The 18,178-nt window shown below is 43.6% G+C and overlaps 1 pseudogene; it reads left to right on the top strand.

Moving 5' to 3' along the window:
* Window positions 1-2,567: 2,567 nt before the first annotated feature.
* LOC131291219 (uncharacterized) overlaps window positions 2,568-18,178 on the top strand; it is a 31,854-nt pseudogene continuing 16,243 nt past the window's right edge.

Below are 18,178 nucleotides of genomic sequence, written 5' to 3'. Positions count from 1 at the left end.
TGAAAGCTAATGGTTAATACCTTTGACTGTGTTAATATATATGATGAATTTTCTTCATTTAACCATTGTTTTCTTACTTTAAGAACTCTTCTTCCCACGTTTCCAAGTGGGTTACTGGGTTATGCTTCATTGATCTCGTTAAACTCAGGGCTTCAGTAATGAAATTAATAAACTTTCATTTCACAAGATTATCCAATCCTATTCTGGTTTCCTCGTAAGTAGTTTCCCTTCATGTTTGGATCATCTTACTGATCATAATCTGGGCCATAATCCCATCTGATACTAACAAGTTTAAGTTTGTTGCTTCTGTGTAAAATTTGAGTATTTTTGTTTCTTCATTTTGTTGTCTACCTTGCAACTACAAAGAACAATAGTGGCCAACTCATATTTGTTGTACTAGAACGACCTAAAGTCACTTGCAGTGCGCCAAACGGCAAAGAAACCTAGCTGTCCGATTTTACTTGCGTGTCCGCTTTTCGGGTCTTCGCGCACATTTTGCGCCGAATCTCAGTAAAACAATCGATTTTGATTTCGTTTTCATTTTTCTTACGTAGTGAAAGAGTTAACGAAAAGAATTGTATACGTTGAAGGTCAATATTCGATTCCGGGAATGCTGTAGGCTTGCGGAAAGACAGCAGACCTTCTCATTTTTCGAGTGTCCGATTTTACTTGCAGCAGACTGTACATGTAAGCAATCCGACTATTGTACAAGCACAAATACCACGAAGAAATTCTGGTATATAAACAGAAACAATTCCTAGAATAAATCAGTGTTAAGTTGAAACTCAGACGATTCACTTCGTAGGTTATTTTGACCGCTACAATCGCTGGTATTCTGCTACCCAATCCGAAAGATCGAAACGATCAACTCTCCCCATCTGTTGCATAGGCCTCCGTCATAAGCTTGAGGCAACTAGCTTGATGGTAATAGAGAGTCAGAGACTTCGACAATTTTGTCACGGCAGATACCAGTAATCCTTTCCCCTACTTTATTTAAAAAACCGTTACCACGCGGAATAGCAAGCTAGGAGGTCTACCTTCGCGGGGCCTGATTGCTAGAACGCGCCGCAACAATGGATAACACCCCTACAACGCTTCGGAATGCCGCCGAAGAAGCGATTCGGGCCGATTCGGGCCAACTTCCGCCGTAATCGTCAGGTCAGTAGTAGTTGTATTTTTATGTTACACTTTTAGACATTCTAAGTAATGTGGTTGAATCTCTACACTTCCTCAGGTGGGTGCGGCTCCGCCCACAGTTAATACACCAACCACGGCCCCGGCCGAATGTTTAACGCGTACTTCGGCCTCGGTGACCGGTATTACTCCAATTCATGCCCGAGCCCCGGTTTCAATACCGGTCCAAACCCTAGAACCAACTCTAGCCCCAACCCTGGCTCCTACCGAATCCCAAAATCTGGCTCCGACCTTAACCACAACTTCGGCTCAGGTCCCACTACACCAGCCTATCATGGTGCACTACAATCCGGAGGATTTACGACACCGCCGGGACACGGAAGCTGCGCGCCAGCGACGGCTCATTGCTAGACATGATACCGACACTCTGCGCATTGGGTTGGGTTACCATGAGGGTTATAACCATCCCGCACTGTATCAGTTGGAAGCCCAACGGAACTGCGCTTTCTGTAGTTCGCCCAAGTGGCCAGGAGAAGCACCTACAGTTTGCTGCAATAATGGACAACTACAGCTAGCCCCATTTGACCAACCTTCTCCAGAACTACGGCAGTTGTACGATGATACATTATTTATGAAACACATCAGAAAGTACAACAATGCATTTGCATTCATTTCAATGGGTGCATCGGTCAAACCAAACGATCCCGTAAGACGAGACGTGACCGTTGCCGGCGGTGGCGTTTACAATTATCAAATTCAGGGAGCGCTCTGCCACCGTATTGGTTCCCTAACGCATCTACCCAACCATGCGCCAATATTCGCTCAGTTGTATTTTTACGACAGTAGTGACGTCGACCAATAACGCCATACTGGAGGCAAGAATGTCCTTTCGTGAAGGATTGAATCGATCCATTATGTCGACGCTGCAGCGTATGCTTACGGACCACAACACGTTGGCGGCGATGTTTAAGCATGCCTATGAGCGAATGTCGGAAGGTGCTGGCGAGAATATTCGAATCTGCCTGCACTCGCGAATCGCAGGTGTCGACCAACGTCGGTACAATCGACCTACGGTAGCCGAGATTGGAGGGCTTTTTGTTGAGGATCAAACTGCACCAGCTCGAGAGCTGATGGTGCAGTCACGAAGTACCAGATATTTGATCCCAATTTTTGAGCAACACCCCGAAAGAGATGCAATGCAATATCCACTATTGCACCCATACGCTGAAGTGGGTTGGACAATTGGGTTGCTAAAAATGCGTCGAGGCACAACGGTGCGGACAGAACAATGGAACGGTCAGCCGGCAGATCCTGAAGTATCTAGCCGGCAAATCTCCCCACGAGAGCATGCTGCATACCGGATGTGTTGGCGACCGACAGATAATACGCTGTTCCATCGGGCAGGTCGGCTTTTCCAACAGTATTGTGTCAATATGTACTGCAAAGTCGAATCTCAACGACTGATGTACCAGCGTAATAACCAACGACAGCTTCGGGCAGAACTTTATCAGGGTGTCTGGGATATTGTTGCTGGTGACCAACCCCTGCCCAACGTCGACACACAGTGCCGCCAACAACAAAATCCCGAGCAGGCCATCGTTCGGGATAATCAGGAGTCCAGCAGCACTATTGAACCAGCTCCACCACAAGCCGAAAACAGCCGCAATCTACATAACACGGGACGACGAGTGATTTTGGCGCCATCCTACGTTGACAGCGACCGGTACATGCGGGCACAGTACCAGGATGCAATGGCCATCGTACGTGCCTTTGGTAAACCGGACTTATTTATCACCATCACCTGCAATCCCAAGTGGTCCGAAATAACCCAACTCCTACTATCCGGTCAACACGCGTCCGAACGTCCAGATCTCACAGCCAGAGTTTTTCATGCAAAGAAAAACGCGATACTGGATGATCTAAACAAGGGTGCACTTGGTGTTGAAGTCGCAAAAGTTTACGTCATCAAATTTCAGAAGCGTGGACTACCCCATGCGCAAGTTCGTTTCGGCAGAAATTCCGGATCCAGCGAACGAACAGCTTTACCACACCGTAACGCAATGCATGATGCACGGACCGTGTGGGAGTTTTAATCAGCAGTCTCCGTGTATGAAGGACGGAGTATGCTCGAAACGATACCCGAAATCCTTCAGTGATCTCGCACGCTACCGAGAATGGCTATCCGGACATACCGTCACAGACAATGGAGTTAAACCCAATAGTGACAAAATAAAAGCAATTAGTTCTTGGCCAGTACCCCGCACCGAAAAAGATATAAGACAATTTTTGGGTATCCTAAGATACTACAGGGGTCCGCGACAGCCGAGCGGTAGCGCCGGTTAGAAAATCGGCCCACGAGCGCCGGGGCTCACCACCTCGACGGCGTGGGTTCGAATCCCAACCGAGACCGGACCCTCCCCTGTACGAGAGGACTGACTATCCACGTACGTACAACAGGGAAACAAGTCTCGTAAGCCCTTAACGGGCAGGCATGACCAAGAGGTCGTTACGCCAAGAAGAAGAAGATACTACAGAAGATTTATCAAAGACTTGTTGGATTGTTGGTAAAACCATTGGGCAACCTGCTACGGAAAGATACGGAAACTATAATAACTCCAGAGATAATAACATGCTTTGAAAAATGTAAGAAAATCCTAACGCTAGACCCAATCCTTATTAAACCCGATTTCACAAAACAATTTGTACTGACAACTGATGGTAGCGACTTCGCTATCGGCGCTGTCCTTTCGCAAGGACCGATCGGCAAAGACAGGCCTGTAGCCTACGCCTCAAGAACGCTAAATAAAACAGAAGAAAGATATTCGAAAATAGAGAAAGAATTACTAGCTATAGTTTGGGCACTAAAAGAATTTAGGCACTATCTCTACGGCAGGAAATTCAAATTATACACAGACCACCAACCGCTAACGTACAGCCTAACTAATGCAAATAATAAAATAATCAGATGGAGATTGAAACTAGAGGAATTTGATTATGAAATTATTTACAAACCGGGCAAACAAAACGTCGTTGCCAACGCCCTCTCAAGAGTAAAACCCGAGGAAATTAATTTCAATGATCAACCTTCAGACGAATCATCAGAATCAGGAGACACAACTGTCCACACCGCTGACACAAGCGACGACTGTTTCATACCATACACAGAAAGACCCATTAACATTTTCAGAAACCAAATAATCTTCAAAATTGCAAACATAGAGACAACGGCGTACGAAAAAATATTCCCAACATATCACAGACACACAGTGGTTAAAAGTCGATACAACTAAAACAACATAGTCGAAATTTTCAAACAAAAACTAAATCCAGGAGGGCAAAATTGCATCAAAGTCCCCAGAGAGATCGCCCAACTGGTACAAGAAACATTTAAAAAACATTTTTCATTTAACAAAATCTTCAAAGTTTTCTTTTCAGACACACTCTTAGAAGACAGAAGGATGGATAACGAGCAAGACGAAATTGTAAAGAAACCCACAATTTCGGCCATCGTGGAGTAAAGGAGAATAGAAGCCAAATCCTTCAAAAAATCTTTTTTCCCCAACTAGAGCGAAAAATAAAAATCTTCATCAACTCCTGCAGTATTTGCAAAAAAGCCAAATACAACAGGAGACCCGCAAAATTAATTCGCTCAAGCACTTTCGGCCAAAAACCCTTCGAACGCGTCCACATTGACATCTTCTTTCTGAAAAGTCAGAAATGGCTCACTGTTGTTAACTCGTTTTCCAAATTCGCCAACGCGATCCCTTTGGCAACAAGAACAATTGTTGATATAAAAAACGCAATTTCCGAACACATAAGGCAATATGGAAGACCGACAATAGTATGCGATCAAGAACCGAGCTTTAGATCCATCGATCTTACTGGATTCCTGGACGACCTAGGCATCGAAATGCACTTCGCCAGCAATTCAAACGCAAACGGTTTTGTTGAACGTTTCCACTCTACCCTTATCGAAATTTACCGAACAACCAAGTTAAAATTCAATGACCTAACGCTTATTAACCACATTAACATTGCAATCGATAACATTACAATAACACAATCCACGATGCAACTAAGGCAAAGCCAAGGGACATGTTCGAGTGTAACTTGTCCGAAATTGGTGGCGGCGGTGCAGATTAGTGGTTTTTCAGCGAAAACCGCATGAAAATCGGTGGTTTCTAGCCGGAATTAGAGATCCGGAAAGTGCGTGCCGTTCCCACGAGGCGTGACGTCACGACCATGGGAAAAAATAGTCGACCAAAAAAAACTCGAATTTCTCTGCAATATGGGTATCGGCGGATGCAGGAAATTATTTGTGAAAGTTAAGTTAAAGAACGGGCGCGATCGGGTGAAAATTGCGGAAACTACACGCGGAAAACTTTTCGTGTGCGGAAAATTAGTTTCCAAAAATTTTCCGATTTTCCGGAAAAAGTGAGTGGCAATCGACGCAGAATATTCAGACATAATTTTAGAAAAAAACGCCATCGATTTGGTGGAAAACTACCGAAGAAAACAGTGAAAAACTTTTTGACAAGCTGTCAGCCGGGAAATTAGTGGAAAAGTTTTTCACGATTTCTCGGGCAAGTGAGGTGTCGTTCGACGGAGAAAAATATTTAAAAATTTTAGGCGAAAGCCGCGTGAGAATCGGTTAAGTTTTGTGCAAACGGTGAGTGAAAAACTTTTTGGCAAAAGTGGTGCCGATTTTCCATGCGGCCCGAAGCGGCAAAAACTCGGCCCTTGAGCAAACGGCGAGTTCGAGCAAATTCGAGTGGAAGTGTTTCCACCCACCCCCTCACCCCCCCACCCCCTGGAGCCTATTTATACTGCTAGAACTGCTCGAAAACGTGATTTTTGCTGCGGTTTCGCGGTTTTCGAGGCGGTTTAGCGGATATTAGGTGGGGGTTAACGGTGTGCTGGGTAGGCAGTATCGACTCAAGTAGCTGTAGGTGGCAAGGTGTACCCCGGAAGCTGCTTTCGACTAGAGGTGTGCTGAAAGAACGAGAACCGTACGGTTCATTCAATTCACCTAAAAGAATGAACGACCTACGTTCATGTAATCAGAGTACAACGATTCTTCAGTACAACAATTCAATGTAGGTCGGGAACGACCTATCTGTGAACATTGAACGACCTACCCGTCGAAATCAAAGAACGTCCTGGTACACTAGGTCGTTCATTTCGATATTGTGAATTTCAACTGTGAGAATGAAAGACCTAGATACCTAGGACGTTCATTTTGCGAAACAAAAAAAATGTCTCGGAGAACGTTAGGTCGGGAGAATGAGAGATCAGGTAATCCTTTTCAGTATTCTACAGCAGTGGTCTTCAACCTTAAATCCGTCGCACAAGTAGAAGTGGCCCGCGGAATAAATTGTTTGGTGATTGAACCAATCTTTATTAATTTAAGCAAAATGCCAAACGAGTGTTTGACGGATTTTTTCAATCATATACATATTTATTGTACATTGCAAATGATGAGCAAATAAAGAGCTAATGATCCTCGGCTTTAAAAAGGTTGGGGAGCACTGGGCATTCGAAAAGTATCAGTGCATAACACCAATACGTGCGTTGTCCATTTATCCATCTAAACTCAAAACCAATCATACACTCAAACGATTAATTTGTTTAATTTAAGACTATTTTCAAAGCCGGGGCAGATTTATTCAGAAAAGCGGTCAAGGTTATTACCAAAAAAGTTAAAAGAAATGCTTTTTATTCAACAAAATGCATAAAACGATTAAAGAAATTCTTTATATTATCTTCCAGTTAAAACAAGTGTGGAATTAACTGTAAAACAGATTGTTTTTTTTTCTATAATTTACAACATTACTGCTATGCTCAATACTTACAAGAGTTATGAAATTATTCGAAAATAATATAAATAAAAAATACATCAGGATTTTTCTTTTATATTTATCAGAACTTTGAAAGCAATAGTTTTAATCTACTAGTTGATTAAAGTTTCGAAAAGTCTTATGTTTATTTTTGATAACTAAATGAATGAAAGAACCGCGATTCTCATTCGATTCTTCTCAATGAAAGAACTGGATCGTTCTCGTTCAGACAAAAGAATCGAATTGCCCAAGTCTACTTTCGACCCATCGAAGGCCCGATCTTCCCTGTCGAGATCACGGTACTTTGGAGGTAAGTGGTCTTACGCAGAAACTATCTGGAGCCGGGGTTGAGTGCCCACACTCCCCCCTCAAGTCGTGTAACGACCTCGGCTTCGTCCGACGATGGACGCTAGCGTTGAGGTTTTGAACGGACTGGGCAAGCGGCCCTCCGGCTCGCCCCCTGAGGGAGAAGGATCAAACAAGATGACAGTTCGATCGCATCAGCGATCACTGTCGAGAACCAGGCGCCTGGCAGTGCAGCTTCATGCATCTGATCCAGGCACTATCGTAGTGGACTCCGGCTCTGAGCCGTTGAGTCTTGAGCAGGAGATGCAAATGGAGATCTCATCTCAAGTGCAGCCGGAGCGCACCGAAGCCTCGCTGGGGCAGTGCGACTGGAGCTTTACAAGAGAAAAAACAAAGACGAGGACCGCAACAAAAATAATGAAGCACCAAAACAATTCAACACTGGCGACGAGAAATACGCCAAAATAACACAAAGGCTAACAAAAGACAAAAACCCTTTCCGAATATTCACAGTAAAGAAAGATAACAAACTAACCTTTGAGGATAACAGTAACATTAAGGTACACAAAAATCGTGTCAAAAACTAACATAAATAAGCTACTAACAATTTACCCAATAACACCTTTGTAGGGATCGAGTATAGGGTAACAGAAACATAAGGAATAGTTAAAGTAAAAAGAAAGAAGAGCGTAATGGAATTATAGTATACCCAACGGCATGCATATCAGGCAAGATCGCAAACGAAATCAGGCGAAAAGCAGGGTGACAGAAAATACGAATCAGGCGAATTAGCGAGAGAAATGAGAAAGAAAGAGAGAGATTAGGAACACGCGAGCCCCACGCGATACGTCAGTCTTGTGGTTAGCTTTGAAGAGTACAGTTGTGCAAAAGCGAAAAAAGGAAGAGATAAAGAGTTAAAATAAAAGAAATAATGGCAAGCGATCACGACAATGGCGCATGTCGGTAAGTGAACAATTAAAAGTCATAAGTCCCCTGTGAGGGCAAAAGAAGCCCCCTGTGAGGGTAAAAGCAGTCCCCTGTGAGGGTAAAAGAAGTCCCCTGTGAGGGTAAAATAAGTCCCCTGTGAGGGTAAAAGAAGTCCCCGGTGAGGGCAAAAGAAGCCCCCTGTGAGGGTAAAAGCAGTCCCCTGTGAGGGTAAAAGAAGTCCCCTGTGAGGGTAAAATAAGTCCCCAGTGAGGGTAAAAGAAGTCCCCTGGGAGGGTAAAATAAGTCCCCTGTGAGGGTAAACGAAGCCCCCTGTGAGGGTAAAATAAGTCCCCCGTGAGGGTACCAGAAGTTGAGAAATATGGAAGAGGTAGGACAATGGAAGAGGTAGCAAGTGAATGTGATTTCTGTTGAGAGTATTGCAGGTGGAACGTTTTGAAAAGTGGTGGAACGCAGAAACGGTAGAGTGTTCTGTCTGGAAGTGCAGGTGGACGCTCGTACTTGGGAAGTATTGCAAGGGGAACGTTTGAGAAGTTACGGAACGCGTAAAGCTGGTTCAAGCATACTGATTTTTACCGATCGCGATACTTGGAGCTATCAGGCGTATTTTTTTCCAGAGAAACGGTAGTGTGTTCTGTCTGGAAGTACAGGTGGACGCTCGTACTTGGGAAGTATTGCAGGTGGAACGTTTTGAAAAGCTGTGGAACGCGTAAATTTGGTTCAAACATACTGATTTGTTTACCGATCGCGATACTTGGAGCTATCAGGCGTTTTTTTTCCAGAGAAACGGTAGTGTGTTCTGTCTGGAAGTACAGGTGGACGCTCGTACTTGGGAAGTATTGCAGGTGGAACGTTTTGAAAAGCTGTGGAACGCGTAAATTTGGTTCAAACATACTGATTTGTTTACCGATCGCGATACTTGGAGCTATCATGCGTTTTTCCAGAGAATCGGTAGTGTGTTCGATCTGGAAGTGCAGGTGGACGTTCGTACTTGCCATGAAAACGGGAGTATTGCAGGTGGAACGTTTTGAAAAGCTGTGGAACGCGTAAATTTGGTTCAAACATACTGATTTGTTTACCGATCGCGATACTTGGAGCTATCAGGCTTTTTTTCCAGAGAAACGGTAGTGTGTTCTGTCTGGAAGTGCAGGTGGACGCTCGTACTTGGGAAGTATTGCAAGGGGAACGTTTGAGAAGTTACGGAACGCGTAAAGCTGGTTCAAGCATACTGATTTTTACCGATCCGAAACTTGGAGCTATCATGCGTTTTTCCAGAGAAAGGGTGGTGTGTTCGGTTTGGAAGTGCAGGTGGGCAAATCTAATTGTGGATCACAAGTAGTTTATTCTCATGCTACTGGTTCTAAGGTGGTACACTTATGTGCTTATATGTATCGTAGCCAGTCGAGTTATCAGAAGTTGAGAAATGGAAGAGCGGACAAAGCGGATGCAGTGATTCGTGGAATAGTTCGTGTCGGACGGTTTTGGGGAAACTACTTCTAGATGAACGGACAATAGTAGGTGTACCGTAGTGATTGTTAAAAGGGCGGACAAAGTGAACAGCAGAAATGGTAGAAGAAAAAAACCAAACTCCATACACTTAGAATTGCGGTATATATCGGGGAGTACGCAGTTATCCGCCAAATTGGTGTAGTGGTTAAGGGCGAAATAGGACCTACGGATACGCCAATTGTACCAGAGATAAGCATTTCTATATGTGTTATCAAAAACGGCGTTATTATAATTTACAATAATAATTACTTATTCTCGATTCTAGGATATACCAGGTGTGGTAAGGGAAAAAGGGCTCATAAGACCTACGGATACGCCAATTGTTCCAGGGAAAAGCATTTCAATATGCGTTAGCTAAAACGGCGTTATTATAATTTACAATAATAATTACTTATTCTCGATTCTAGGATATACCAGGAGCAGTATAGTGAGAAGGGCCCATAAAAAAACCTACGGATATGCCAATTGTTCCAGAGAACAGCATTTAAATATGAAAAGAAAAGCGTTATCAAAAACGGAGCGGATGGCAAAGGAGGTGTCGGATAGACCACTGAAGGCATACGAAGCTACGGATGAGTACGTTCACGTCCACAACACGCGTAAGCATCATTCTCGGCTAGGTGTTACACCCTTTGAGCTACTCGTGGAACGTTTCCAAGCTTGTGGAACGACAACACAGCTCTAGACCGCGAGGACGACATAGCAGCAAAACTACAATCAAAAAGTTTGCCGATAAACATCAGGGAGCGAAAGGAAACGACATTACAGTCGGAGATAGAGTGGTGGTAGCTATCCCTCGGAAAGGCAAGACCGACCCGGGATTTTCTAGGGATCGAGTATAAGGTTCTAACAAGAGAGGGTGCGGAGGGTGTGATCGTAAATGAGGCGAGCAATAGGCTGACTAGGAGCATAAACGACGTAAAACGTAAAGTTGCCGAGAATACAGCACAGTATCGGAAGACGGGGTGGAACATACAGAAGTAGAATCAAGATCAGATCATGCTTCACATGATAAATCCCAAAGAAACGTACGCGTCCCAGCAAGGTTCAAGGATTAAATATTGTACTAACTAAAAAAAATCAGAGCTTTAAATAACATATGTGACAAACGTTAGAGACACCTCAGAGTCCTAGTAAGGAGAGTAGAAGAGGGGAAAGATGTAGGGATCGAGTATAGGGTAACAGAAACATAAGGAATAGTTAAAGTAAAAAGAAAGAAGAGCGTAATGGAATTATAGTATACCCAACGGCATGCATATCAGGCAAGATCGCAAACGAAATCAGGCGAAAAGCAGGGTGACAGAAAATACGAATCAGGCGAATTAGCGAGAGAAGTGAGAAAGAAAGAGAGAGATTAGGAACACGCGAGCCCCACTTGGGCTCGTCAGTCTTGTGGTTAGCTTTGAAGAGTACAGTTGTGCAAAAGCGAAAAAAGGAAGAGATAAAGAGTTAAAATAAAAGAAATAATGGCAAGCGATCACGACAACCTTAACACATTTTTTCTAATTGTAGACTACTAACTGTAGCATACGATATGCACAATCTTAACCAGACACACTTTTATTGATCGATGCCAATCTATTCATACTTGATTCAACCGAAATCATAAAGACGCAGCATAACCAAATTCCGATCAAGATCAGATCACCCACATCCAAACAACTTAGAAGGTGCTACGAAGCACTTTGTACGTAATTCCACACACATCCAAACAACTTAGAAGGTGCTACGAAACACTTTGTACGTAATTCCACCCACATCCAAACAACTTAGAAGGTGCTACGAAGCACTTTGTACGTAATTCCACGCACATCCAAACAACTTAAAAGGTGCTACGAAGCACTTTGTACGTAATTCCACACACATCCAAACAACTTAAAAGGTGCTACGAAGCACTTTGTACGTAATTCGACCCGCATCCAAACAACTTAGAAGGTGCTACGAAACACTTTGTACGTAATTCCACCCACATCCAAACAACTTAGAAGGTGCTGCGAAGCACTTTGTACGTTATTCCACACACATCCAAACAACTTAGAAGGTGCTACGAAGCACTTTGTACGTAATTCCACACACATCCAAACAACTTAGAAGGTGCTACGAAACACTTTGTACGTAATTCCACCCACATCCAAACAACTTAGAAGGTGCTGCGAAGCACTTTGTACGTAATTCCACGCACATCCAAACAACTTAAAAGGTGCTACGAAGCACTTTGTACGTAATTCCACACACATCCAAACAACTTAAAAGGTGCTACGAAGCACTTTGTACGTAATTCCACCCACATCCAAACAACTTAAAAGGTGCTACGAAGCACTTTGTACGTAATTCCACCCACATCCAAACAACTTAAAAGGTGCTACGAAGCACTTTGTACGTAATTCCACCCACATCCAAACAACTTAGAAGGTGCTGCGAAGCACTTTGTACGTAATTTCACACACATCCAAACAACTTAAAAGGTGCTACGAAGCACTTTGTACGTAATTCCACCCGCATCCAAACAACTTAGCAGGTGCTACGAAACACTTTGTACGTAATTCCACCCACATCCAAACAACTTAGAAGGTGCTGCGAAGCACTTTGTACGTAATTTCACACACATCCAAACAACTTAAAAGGTGCTACGAAGCACTTTGTACGTAATTCCACACACATCCAAACAACTTAAAAGGTGCTACGAAGCACTTTGTACGTAATTCCACCCGCATCCAAACATCTTAGAAGGTGCTACGAAGCACTTTGTACGTAATTCCACCCACATCCAAACAACTTAGAAGATGCTACGCAGCACTTTGTACGTAATTCCACGCACATCCAAACAACTTAAAAGGTGCTACGAAGCACTTTGTACGTAATTCCACACACATCCAAACAACTTAAAAGGTGCTACGAAGCACTTTGTACGTAATTCCACCCGCATCCAAACAACTTAGCAGGTGCTACGAAACACTTTGTACGTAATTCCACCCACATCCAAACAACTTAGAAGGTGCTGCGAAGCACTTTGTACGTAATTCCACCCACATCCAAACAACTTAGAAGGTGCTGCGAAGCACTTTGTACGTAATTCCACCCACATCCAAACAACTTAGAAGGTGCTGCGAAGCACTTTGTACGTAATTCCACCCACATCCAAACAACTTAGAAGGTGCTGCGAAGCACTTTGTACGTAATTCCACCCGCATCCAAACAACTTAGCAGGTGCTACGAAACACTTTGTACGTAATTCCACCCACATCCAAACAACTTAGAAGGTGCTGCGAAGCACTTTGTACGTAATTTCACACACATCCAAACAACTTAAAAGGTGCTACGAAGCACTTTGTACGTAATTCCACACACATCCAAACAACTTAAAAGGTGCTACGAAACACTTTGTACGTAATTCCACCCACATCCAAACAACTTAGAAGGTGCTGCGAAGCACTTTGTACGTAATTCCACCCACATCCAAACAACTTAGAAGGTGCTGCGAAGCACTTTGTACGTAATTCCACCCGCATCCAAACAACTTAGCAGGTGCTACGAAACACTTTGTACGTAATTCCACCCACATCCAAACAACTTAGAAGGTGCTGCGAAGCACTTTGTACGTAATTTCACACACATCCAAACAACTTAAAAGGTGCTACGAAGCACTTTGTACGTAATTCCACACACATCCAAACAACTTAAAAGGTGCTACGAAGCACTTTGTACGTAATTCCACCCACATCCAAACAACTTAGAAGGTGCTGCGAAGCACTTTGTACGTAATTCCACCCACATCCAAACAACTTAGAAGGTGCTACGCAGCACTTTGTACGTAATTCCACGCACATCCAAACAACTTAAAAGGTGCTACGAAGCACTGTGTACGTAATTCCACCCGCATCCAAACAACTTAGAAGGTGCTACGAAGCACTTTGTACGTAATTCCACACACATCCAAACAACTTAAAAGGTGCTACGAAGCACTGTGTACGTAATTCCACCCGCATCCAAACAACTTAGAAGGTGCTACGAAGCACTTTGTACGTAATTCCACACACATCCAAACAACTTAGAAGGTGCTACGAAGCACTTTGTACGTAATTCCACCCGCAGCCAAACAACTTAGAAGGTGCTACGAAGCACTTTGTACGTAATTCCACCCGCATCCAAACAACTTAAAAGGTGCTACGAAGCACTTTGTACGTAATTCCACACACATCCAAACAACTTAGAAGGTGCTACGAAGCACTTTGTACGTAATTCCACACACATCCAAACAACTTAGAAGGTGCTACGAAGCACTTTGTACGTAATTCCACCCGCAGCCAAACAACTTAGAAGGTGCTACGAAGCACTTTGTACGTAATTCCACACGCATCCAAACATCTTAGAAGGTGCTACGAAGCTGTTTGTACGTAATTCCACCCACATCCAAACAACTTAGAAGGTGCTGCGAAGCACTTTGTACGTAATTCCACCCACATCCAAACAACTTAGAAGGTGCTACGAAGCACTGTGTACGTAATTCCACGCACATCCAAACAACTTAAAAGGTGCTACGAAGCACTTTGTACGTAATTCCACACACATCCAAACAACTTAGAAGGTGCTACGAAGCACTTTCTACGTAATTCCACCCACATCCAAACAACTTAGAAGGTGCTACGAAGCACTTTGTACGTAATTCCACACACATCCAAACAACTTAGAAGGTGCTACGAAGAACTTTGTACGTAATTCCACCCACATCCAAACAACTTAGAAGGTGCTACGAAGCACTTTGTACGTAATTCCACACACATCCAAACAACTTAGAAGGTGCTACGAAGCACTTTGTACGTAATTCCACCCGCAGCCAAACGAAGGTGCTACGAAGCACTTTGTACGTAATTCCACACACATCCAAACAACTTAGAAGGTGCTACGAAGCACTTTGTACGTAATTCCACCCGCAGCCAAACAACTTAGAAGGTGCTACGAAGCACTTTGTACGTAATTCCACCCACATCCAAACAACTTAGAAGGTGCTACGAAGCACTTTGTACGTAATTCCACCCACATCCAAACAACTTAGAAGGTGCTACGAAGCACTTTGTACGTAATTCCACACACATCCAAACAACTTAGAAGGTGCTACGAAGCACTTTGTACGTAATTCCACCCGCAGCCAAACGAAGGTGCTACGAAGCACTTTGTACGTAATTCCACACACATCCAAACAACTTAGAAGGTGCTACGAAGCACTTTGTACGTAATTCCACCCGCAGCCAAACAACTTAGAAGGTGCTACGAAGCACTTTGTACGTAATTCCACACACATCCAAACAACTTAGAAGGTGCTACGAAGCACTTTGTACGTAATTCCACCCACATCCAAACAACTTAGAAGGTGCTACGAAGCACTTTGTACGTAATTCCACCCACATCCAAACAACTTAGAAGGTGCTACGAAGCACTTTGTACGTAATTCCACACACATCCAAACAACTTAGAAGGTGCTACGAAGCACTTTGTACGTAATTCCACCCGCAGCCAAACAACTTAGAAGGTGCTACGAAGCACTTTGTACGTAATTCCACACACATCCAAACAACTTAGAAGGTGCTACGAAGCACTTTGTACGTAATTCCACCCACATCCAAACAACTTAGAAGGTGCTACGAAGCACTTTGTACGTAATTCCACCCGCATCCAAACAACTTAAAAGGTGCTACGAAGCACTTTGTACGTAATTCCACACACATCCAAACAACTTAGAAGGTGCTACGAAACACTTTGTACGTAATTCCACGCACATCCAAACAACTTAAAAGGTGCTACGAAGCACTTTGTACGTAATTCCACACACATCCAAACAACTTAAAAGGTGCTACGAAGCACTTTGTACGTAATTCCACCCACATCCAAACAACTTAGAAGGTGCTGCGAAGCACTTTGTACGTAATTCCACCCACATCCAAACAACTTAGAAGGTGCTACGAAGCACTGTGTACGTAATTCCACGCACATCCAAACAACTTAAAAGGTGCTACGAAGCACTTTGTACGTAATTCCACCCACATCCAAACAACTTAAAAGGTGCTACGAAGCACTTTGTACGTAATTCCACCCGCATCCAAACAACTTAAAAGGTGCTACGAAGCACTTTGTACGTAATTCCACCCACATCCAAACAACTTAGAAGGTGCTGCGAAGCACTTTGTACGTAATTCCACCCACATCCAAACAACTTAGAAGGTGCTACGAAGCACTGTGTACGTAATTCCACGCACATCCAAACAACTTAAAAGGTGCTACGAAGCACTTTGTACGTAATTCCACCCACATCCAAACAACTTAAAAGGTGCTACGAAGCAGTTTGTACGTAATTCCACCCGCATCCAAACAACTTAAAAGGTGCTACGAAGCACTTTGTACGTAATTCCACACACATCCACACAACTTAGAAGGTGCTACGAAACACTTTGTACGTAATTCCACGCACATCCAAACAACTTAAAAGGTGCTACGAAGCACTTTGTACGTAATTCCACCCACATCCAAACAACTTAGAAGGTGCTGCGAAGCACTTTGTACGTAATTCCACCCACATCCAAACAACTTAGAAGGTGCTGCGAAGCACTTTGTACGTAATTCCACCCACATCCAAACAACTTAGAAGGTGCTACGAAGCACTGTGTACGTAATTCCACGCACATCCAAACAACTTAAAAGGTGCTACGAAGCACTTTGTACGTAATTCCACCCACATCCAAACAACTTAAAAGGTGCTACGAAGCACTTTGTACGTAATTCCACCCGCATCCAAACAACTTAAAAGGTGCTACGAAGCACTTTGTACGTAATTCCACCCGCATCCAAACAACTTAAAAGGTGCTACGAAGCACTTTGTACGTAATTCCACCCGCATCCAAACATCTTAGAAGGTGCTACGAAGCACTTTGTACGTAATTCCACCCACATCCAAACAACTTAGAAGGTGCTACGAAGCACTGTGTACGTAATTCCACCCGCATCCAAACAACTTAAAAGGTGCTACGAAGCACTTTGTACGTAATTCCACCCACATCCAAACAACTTAGAAGGTGCTGCGAAGCACTTTGTACGTAATTCCACCCACATCCAAACAACTTAGAAGGTGCTGCGAAGCACTTTGTACGTAATTCCACCCACATCCAAACAACTTAGAAGGTGCTACGAAGCACTTTGTACGTAATTCCACCCGCATCCAAACATCTTAGAAGGTGCTACGAAGCAGTTTGTACGTAATTCCACCCGCATCCAAACATCTTAGAAGGTGCTACGAAGCACTTTGTACGTAATTCCACCCGCATCCAAACAACTTAGAAGGTGCTACGAAGCACTTTGTACGTAATTCCACCCACATCCAAACAACTTAAAAGGTGCTACGAAGCACTTTGTACGTAATTCCACACACATCCAAACAACTTAAAAGGTGCTACGAAGCACTTTGTACGTAATTCCACCCGCATCCAAACAACTTCGAAGGTGCTGCGAAGCACTTTGTACGTAATTCCACCCACATCCAAACAACTTAGAAGGTGCTACGAAGCACTTTGTACGTAATTCCACCCACATCCAAACAACTTAAAAGGTGCTACGAAGCACTTTGTACGTAATTCCACACACATCCAAACAACTTAAAAGGTGCTACGAAGCACTTTGTACGTAATTCCACCCGCATCCAAACAACTTAGCAGGTGCTACGAAACACTTTGTACGTAATTCCACCCACATCCAAACAACTTAGAAGGTGCTACGAAGCACTTTGTACGTAATTCCACCCACATCCAAACAACTTAGAAGGTGCTGCGAAGCACTTTGTACGTAATTCCACGCACATCCAAACAACTTAGAAGGTGCTACGAAGCACTTTGTACGTAATTCCACACACATCCAAACAACTTAAAAGGTGCTACGAAGCACTTTGTACGTAATTCCACCCGCATCCAAACATCTTAGAAGGTGCTACGAAGCACTTTGTACGTAATTCCACCCGCATCCAAACATCTTAGAAGGTGCTACGAAGCACTTTGTACGTAATTCCACCCACATCCAAACAACTTAGAAGGTGCTACGAAGCACTTTGTACGTAATTCCACACACATCCAAACAACTTAAAAGGTGCTACGAAGCACTTTGTACGTAATTCCACCCGCATCCAAACATCTTAGAAGGTGCTACGAAGCACTTTGTACGTAATTCCACCCGCATCCAAACATCTTAGAAGGTGCTACGAAGCACTTTGTACGTAATTCCACCCGCATCCAAACATCTTAGAAGGTGCTACGAAGCACTTTGTACGTAATTCCACCCGCATCCAAACATCTTAGAAGGTGCTACGAAGCACTTTGTACGTAATTCCACCCACATCCAAACAACTTAAAAGGTGCTACGAAGCACTTTGTACGTAATTCCACACACATCCAAACAACTTAAAAGGTGCT

Source organism: Anopheles ziemanni, chromosome X (assembly GCF_943734765.1).
Source record: "Anopheles ziemanni chromosome X, idAnoZiCoDA_A2_x.2, whole genome shotgun sequence".
NCBI lineage: Eukaryota > Metazoa > Arthropoda > Insecta > Diptera > Culicidae > Anopheles > Anopheles ziemanni.
Note: the sequence above shows the minus strand (reverse complement) of the source record. Positions and strands in the feature narration are given on the sequence as shown.